Source organism: Rousettus aegyptiacus, unplaced genomic scaffold, assembly GCF_014176215.1.
Source record: "Rousettus aegyptiacus isolate mRouAeg1 unplaced genomic scaffold, mRouAeg1.p scaffold_m13_p_5, whole genome shotgun sequence".
Classification (NCBI taxonomy): Eukaryota; Metazoa; Chordata; class Mammalia; order Chiroptera; family Pteropodidae; genus Rousettus; species Rousettus aegyptiacus.
This window is the reverse complement of record NW_023416308.1, coordinates 23,042,911-23,050,659: the sequence shown is the minus strand read 5'-3', so window position 1 is coordinate 23,050,659 and position 7,749 is coordinate 23,042,911. Positions and strand designations below refer to the sequence as shown.

The 7,749-nt window shown below is 36.2% G+C and overlaps 1 long non-coding RNA gene and 1 pseudogene across 1 annotated transcript; one reads left to right on the top strand and one right to left on the bottom strand.

Annotated features, from left to right (window-relative positions):
- Window positions 1-402: 402 nt before the first annotated feature.
- On the bottom strand, window positions 403-7,431 carry LOC107521833. The gene is made up of 3 exons (XR_001599651.2): window positions 7,343-7,431; window positions 6,551-6,717; window positions 403-616 (listed from the first exon to the last, which is right to left on the bottom strand). It is a non-coding gene; the product is annotated as an uncharacterized LOC107521833 (long non-coding RNA).
- Window positions 6,015-6,128, top strand: LOC118603176 (annotated as a pseudogene).
- Window positions 7,432-7,749: the final 318 nt, after the last annotated feature.

Sequence of the window (7,749 nt, the reverse complement as noted above, 5' to 3'; positions counted from 1 at the left end):
GTGTCTAAAGTTTGGACACTGGGTTGAATGGGAGTTTTCCTTTAGCTGACATCTGAAGCATTACAGAAAACAAATAGGGTAAGAAGCAGGTAATAAGAGTGTGCTAGAAAAAGAAAAGTAAATAGAATGTAATCATGGAGAAAGCCTCGCTGTTCAATAAGCAAAATGTATTTTCAAGGAAAGATAGGCAAAAGAAAGCAAGAGAAACACCTATATATTCTATAAATTCTCAAGTTATTCTCCTACCATTTTTGAAAATCCATGTTGGATAACTATATGTCTTATACAACATAATACCTTGTACAAAACTAAAATTTTTGCTGCACGTGAGTTTTTTAAAGTTCTTTTTTTTTAAAAAAAATAATTCAATAAATACAATCAGAGTATACATTAAAGGGGTAAAGAAATTTCAGTACAATGGGATCTGTACCACAATAGGGTAGGCACAGAGTGCTGTGAGCATTTATCCAAAGGTCATCTTCCCTTGTCTTTTTGTCCTGGAAAGACTGCCAGAGGTTCTGGACAACTTACTCCTGAAGGTGAGGTAGGTTGAGCAAGGCAAAGGAAGACGGTACATCAGGGTGTTCCAGGCTGGAAGAAGAGCTTGTGGGAAAGTCTGCAAAGAAATAAGAATGTATTAAATTGGGAAAGTTTAGTATAACTTTAGTAGAGTGCTGGGAAGAAGGCATGGAGGAGGGGGTCGTAGTGACAGAAGATTAGGGTAGAAATATTAAGATCCTTGTTCAGAATACTGTGGAGATTTGGTTTTATCTGAAGGCTTTCTTAGTGAACAGAGTAAAGCAAGGTAAATACTATCTCACTGGAAGCATGGACAGAACACTTTGGTTGCCGTGTGGAGAATAGATTTTAAGGGGGACGATAAGAGAGGGAGAGGCCAGTTAGGAGGCTGGTGTCCAGATGAGAAATGATGGTGCCAGGGGGAGAACAAGCATCTTCAGCACATGATAAATTGTGTGTGGAAGACAAGTAAAGGGAGAGAAATCACAGAAAACAGCAGTTTGAAGTTTTAGCAGTGAGAGGATGGTGCCATTCACTATAACAGAGATCACAGGAAGAGACGAGAGTTTGATAGGCTTGGAGATATTGCTATGATAGGTTAATTTTCACATGTTAAGTTTAGGTGCCTGTGGAGTATTCAAACAAAGATATTAGACAGTTAAATATAGGTCTGAAGTTGAAACAAGAACTCTAGTATCTAAGGATTCTATGAAAGATATTTTTTCCATAACCAGAACAGTTTTGTCTGCTATGAACTAGTAAACCTACTTTAAAAAGGTGTGAATATTACTTCTAAATTGTTCTTACAATTAAATACTGGGAGAGAAGAAAGAGAGGGAGGAAGAACAAGAAGGAAGAAGGAAGTGAAGGGAATAAATTTCACAACTATATGGCCCCCAATACTATGCTACAAACTGACATTTGCATTAACTTCTTCCCAACAACCCTGTTAAATAATGTAATGCTTTTTTTCCAGGGCAACCTTAACCTCCTTTTTCCTGAAGCTGTAGATTAGTGAATTGAGCATAAGCACAACTATGGTAGATAACACAACAGACACTTTACTCTTGTCCATGGACAAAACAGGAAAAGTATGAAGGTACATGAATGTCTCTGACCCAAAGAAAATAGAAACAACCATTATGTGTGAGCTACAAGTGCTGGAAGCTTTGGATTTTCTACCAGTGAAATGAATGCATGGGATGCTGAGGGGAATGAAAGTGTAAGAGACAATGATGATGAAGCTGGAGACACCGACACCAGAGCTCATAACAATGAGAGCTACTAGTTCGTTGATGTGATGATGCTGGTGCAGGAGAGCTCCAGGAGGTGGAATATCTCACACATGTAGTGGTCGATAGTGTTGGTATCACAGGACATCAACCTCAGCATGCATCCTGTGTGGTCCAGGCACCAAAAAATGTCTAAGCACATATACAATCGCAACCTACAGAGAATAGACCTGAAGGGACATGGTGACAATGTGCTGCAAGGCTTGCATAAGCCATCACTGTCAACATATAGAACTCTGCACTGACACAGAAGCAGTAGACGAATGGGACTACATCAAACTAAAATGATTTTGCACTGCAAAGGAGACCATCAATAAAACAAAAATGTGGCCTACTCCATGGGAGAATATATTTTCAACTGATATGTCCAATAAGGAGTTAATATCCAAAATATATGAAGAACTCACACAGCTCAATATCAAAAATGAAACAAAACAAACTCTAATTAAAAAATGGGCAGAAGACTTAAATAGACATTTCTCTAAAGAGGACACATAGATAGCCAACAGATGCATGATATATGTTCAGCATCATTAATCATCAGAGAAATGCAAATCAAAACCACAATGAGATATCACTTCACACTTGTCAGAATGGCTATTATCAATAAATGAAGAAGCAACAAGTGTTGACAAGAATGTGGAGAAATAGAAATGTGCACTGTTGGTGGGATTGTAAATTGGTGCAGCCATTATGAAAAACAGTATGATGGTTCCTCAAAAAACTAAAAATAGAACTACTGTACGACCCAGCAATTCTACTTCTGGGTATTTATCCAAAGAAATTCAAAATACTAATTTGAAAAGATATATGTACCCCTATGTTTATTTCACCATTATTTATAATAGCTAATATATGGAAGCAACTTAAGCGTATACTGATAGATGAATGGATAAAGAAGATGTGGTATATACAATGGAATATTACTCAGCCATAGAAAAATGAGATCTTGCCATTTGTAACAACAATAATAAACCTAGGGGGCATTATGCTAAGTGAGATAAGTTAGATAAAGACAAAATACCATATGAACTCTCTTATATGTGAAAGTAATCAATCAATCAATCAACCAAAATCATAGATACAAAGAACAGATTTGTAGTTGCCAGAGGTGGGAGGTAGGGATTAGGGGGTGGAAGAAATGGGCAAAGGAGGTCAAACAGTAAAAAGAGAAAAAAATAAGATAGATGAAAAACTAAACAAAAAACCTCAAAATTTAAAAACAAACCCCAAGCAACTAAAGCAGATATCACCAAAATTTATGCACGAAGTCCTTAATTAACAAAAAGTTTTTCTAAATATATGGAGACTGTACTAAAAACATTAACCAAAATACATTTTATTCAATTCATTCATTCATTTGTACAATATTCAAAAGCTTTATTTAAGTATAAGACCATGGGGATAGGAAGAAGAAAACAAATTAATTAGTTCACAAAGACCTAGCTGTTCAGTCTGTTGACTCTGTTCACTAAAATGTATCTGTCACCCCAAATTAATACTTATGGTGCTTCCCTAGTTTTTTTTGTAGCAATGCAGAGCAGCGAAAAAATTGGGTTGCCTGATGTGCATGTTCTCAGCTGAAGTCAAACAATCTGAGGTGAAATCCTCTGCCGTCTTGTTTCTGTTCTCACACAGCAGACAATTGTCCTTCTTGTTGTCTATTTAGTGCTACACTTTTCCCAATTTTATACCTTTCTTGGTAGTTTTGATGTATGCCCCAAGAGTGCTGAAGCTTCTTGGTGTTCCTAAATGCAATAAGGTGGTGTTGTGTGTTCTGGAGAATTTAAGGGTGTCAGATAAGCTTCGTTAAAGCGTGAGTTATAGCGGTGTTATGTCTGAGTTCAATGTTAATGAACCAACAGTATATATTAAACAAGGTGTCTCTATACAGAAATACACATAAGGTTACATATCTATCAGTTGGCAAACATGTTATGACCATAGGCTCACAGGAACTTAACCCTGTATTTCCAGTAGGAGCAATGGTTCAGCATTTCAGTGTTCATGGTGACTTTATAGAATATAACATCCACAAATAATCAACTGTATGTGTAATATTTTGTGGGAGAGAGCATTATTCAAGGATGGCTTCATAAGGGAAGAATAATTAAGTTAACATATGAAAAATTGGGAGTTCAAATGGAGGTAAGGTATAGATAACAAGGTGTGCAATGAAGAAGGGAACAGCATCCTAGGAAGGAACAACAACCTAAAGATTAAAACCAGAGTTCTGTCAAATAATGTTAATCTGTTCACATTTCCTAACTCCATCCAGGGGTCAAAGGTAGTAAGCTCTTGTCCCTGGCCTTTATCTTACATAATTGTCTCTTTCTAGTTTGTGTTTTATGTTTCTGTTATCTTCGTCATTCCTAGCAAGAACTGCCATATTGTTAATTTTCACCATTAAAAAAAAATAATTTGTTTCGAGTCCATGGCAAGTTCCTAATATTGTGACTTATTTACAGAAAGCAAAAGTCATGGTGACTACATTATGGGTGCAAATATGCAAAGAAACAGTGGCCAGCTACTTATTCATTCTCCCCTTACTTGAACATAGCTGACTTCCATCTTCAAAATCAGGTCTATTCTGATCTCCAGAATAATGTTCATCCAGGCAAGTGAGACATAAAATACTCTTACCGTATATTCTGGGACTCAACACAAAGTTACTTACTGCTAAGTCACCTCTGAACTTGAATTAAAATTATGACACTTGATTCTAACCCAATTGTTATAATTTGTGATACTTCTGGAGATTGGAGCACAGTCTTTTCTCTATGCCTAAATATATCAATGTTTCTATATTCCTAAATTGTTATCATAACACAATTGTCCAAAATAATTTCTAAGAAAGTTATTTAAGAAAAGATTTTATCAAGAATTAGAAAAGTTTGGAAACACAAAATTATATGAGATGAAAAATATACCCTCTTTATAATAGCATAAACCTAAGCAAAATGATATATGTATAGTATTCTCCAGAACCGTATGATAAGGTTGTATATTGGCTTTTCTCCTCTTACAACTTGTGGCAAGCCTTCATTGGATTGGTAAAGAGAATTATCTTTTCCCCAGACTGGTCTGGATAACTTTGTATGCATTACTTTGCCTCTGCTGCTTTTTTCTGTGTGAAGCATTCTGTGCTAAGACTGTTCCATATACTTGGGCATTTATATCAATTTTTGCTTTTGAGTTAGTTTAATGTTCAATTGAAGAAATATAATAAAAGTTTTGTAGACTTAATTTAGTGTCAAATTTATCATAAATACATACATAGAAGTATATAAAACATATGATTTAAGTAATTTTTATATGAACAGCATATAACCAACATGCAGACGTGTAATTAGAACACCGACAGAACCCAAGAGCCTTCTGTGTGCCCCATTCATCTATTCTTCTTCCTGACTCTATTGCAATCACTTCCTGGCTTTTTTTTTTTATAGCTTCGTCACCAACTCAGGGCCTCATTGTCATTTATATCTAGCCCACAGAAGGTTAAAGAGAATGTGGAAAGGGCACACACTGGCCCTGGAATGGTGTCCATCATGTCTCGAACTCAGTCAAATGTGGCAGCTCACTGCAAGATAGCCTGGGGCAGCGTGTGTTCTGGAAAAAGATGAACAGCTAGCAATCTCGGCCATACCATACTAATCATATCTGTCTGTGCCTATTGAATATCGTTGATGTGAAGATTAAATAAGATGTCAAATTTGGAAACTTAGTGTTGACCCTGGGACTTAGTAAGCATCATTAACAATAAAGAGCACTGCAGGCTGCCTTTACTTGTTTCCATTTATTATATAAGCCAGTATAAAATATATATTTACGGATTCTAAATAAGTCAATAGAGATGTTAAATGTGAAACGCGAAGGATATAGGACATTATTTATTTATTTTTCTGGAGCCCCAGAATCAGATTCTCAAAAAATGGAAGGTTATACTATGCTCGTGGATCAAAATAATTAAAATTGTTAGGATGTCCATACTACTTGAAGCGATCTACAGATTCAGTGCTATTCCTATTATAATACCAATGATTTTTTTTCACAGAACTAAAACAAATAATCCAAAAAATTTAATATAATTCAGAGTTATATGTGATGAGAATCCACAAAAGAATTATTTTGATTGATTTATATATTTTACATACATTAAGTCTGTAGAAACTTTTAGCCTTTTCAGAAATATAAAAAAGTATCTACGGCCATGCTACCCTGAACAAGCCTGATTCTGTCTGATCTCAGAAGCAGGGTTGGGTCTGGTTAGTATTTGGATGGGAGACCATCTAGGAAAACCAGATGTTGTAGGTGTAAAAAAAAAATGAGGAATTGTAAGCTGACAAGGTTCTTGCAATCTATGAGGTCAACTAAAGTTTGCTTTGCCTAGAAAATATTAAAAAACCAAAAAAAAAAAAAGACTGTTGGAGAATGTTTATGCTTCAGAGACCACAAAGTATAATGAGCAAAGGACACAGGTAAGGTGAACCAGAGATAATACTTAAAATTTAAGTTTAAATCTGCACAAACTCACCTTTCTATCATAATAAATTTCAGTTTCTCTTTTCAATGTTTACCAAAAAGGAGTAAAAATGTTACTAAAGTATTCATTTGTTAAAAACTATATTGTTATTTAATATCTTGGAAATATAAACTTCCACCTAGAAAATTTTTAGCTACAAGTTACAGAAGGCTCAATTAAAAATCCATTTGTAACGGGAGCTTATTTTTCTTACCTGGCAGTAAGTGTAGAGATAGAGTATCCCAGGTTTGGCTCAGCAACACAACACCCTCATCAAGCACTCAGTCTCTTTCGTTTTCCTGTCTTGAGTTTGTTGGCCTTAATCCTCAGGCTTTTCACGTCCTGGTCACAAAAAGGCTGTCACAGCTCTCAGAATCACTTCTAATCACAAACACACCCCAAAACAAAAGCAAGCATCAAAGCAAAATAACTCCCAGAGGATCCCTAAGACCTCTTCCCCTCTGTTCCCAAATGTCCATCCCACTAGACAGATGGTAAGATCCGTTCTTGGCATTTGTCCAGGCCAGTCTCAAACAGCCAATGGTCCTCTCTGCATGAGCACGAGAAAAGGCCCACCATGATTTTTCACTTTCCCAACTAAAAATGCCTGGATTCATATTACTGGTGTTGGTTTCAGATTTGGCATCTACTTTCAGAAGAGTTGGGCCTGTGTAACTCTTTTCTCTAAACATCCATTTTTTGGGTGCTATCGAGACTGTCTTAATGTGATGAAAAATTTAGGGTGTGTTCACTGTAGATCTATTACCTGGATATGTGTGTGTGTGTGTACAAGACTGACCTTATTTTCATTTTAAATATTCCATAGAAATCATAGAACGATAATTGAGCCTAACATTTTCTTTATGAAATAACATTGTTTTTATCTTTCTTCTTTTGTACTTATTCTTTCTAAATGCTTACTTTATACTTTTTAATGTAAACAGCTTGATAGCCTCTTTTAAATACACGTGTTGCCAATAAATTGATGACTGAATTACCGTATTACCTTCCATGGACTGACCCACTGGCTGGACCTTGGTATTTCTCAAGTAGGTGACCTTGTGGCCACATTTTCCTGGGTGGACTTTTCCTATGTAAAAATGCATGAAGAAGGAGCGTGACAAATGCATTCTCAGTATAGAGAGCATGAGATATCTTGCTGGTAACGGACTAGAGGGAAATGAGAGAGAATTTATTCTCAGTTCGATCTTTTAATGCTATTACTCACTGGTTTCCCCCAAATGCCATATGAGTCAAAGCTGAGATTCAGGAAGATCATGGAGTTTAGTGTGTACTTGAAACACCTATCACATTGATTATGGGACACACGATCAATGCACATCGACCCCCAGATGTCTGCAGCACCCTGACAGCCTAACTTTTCTACTTCCCAGTCCATAGCCCCAACAAGTA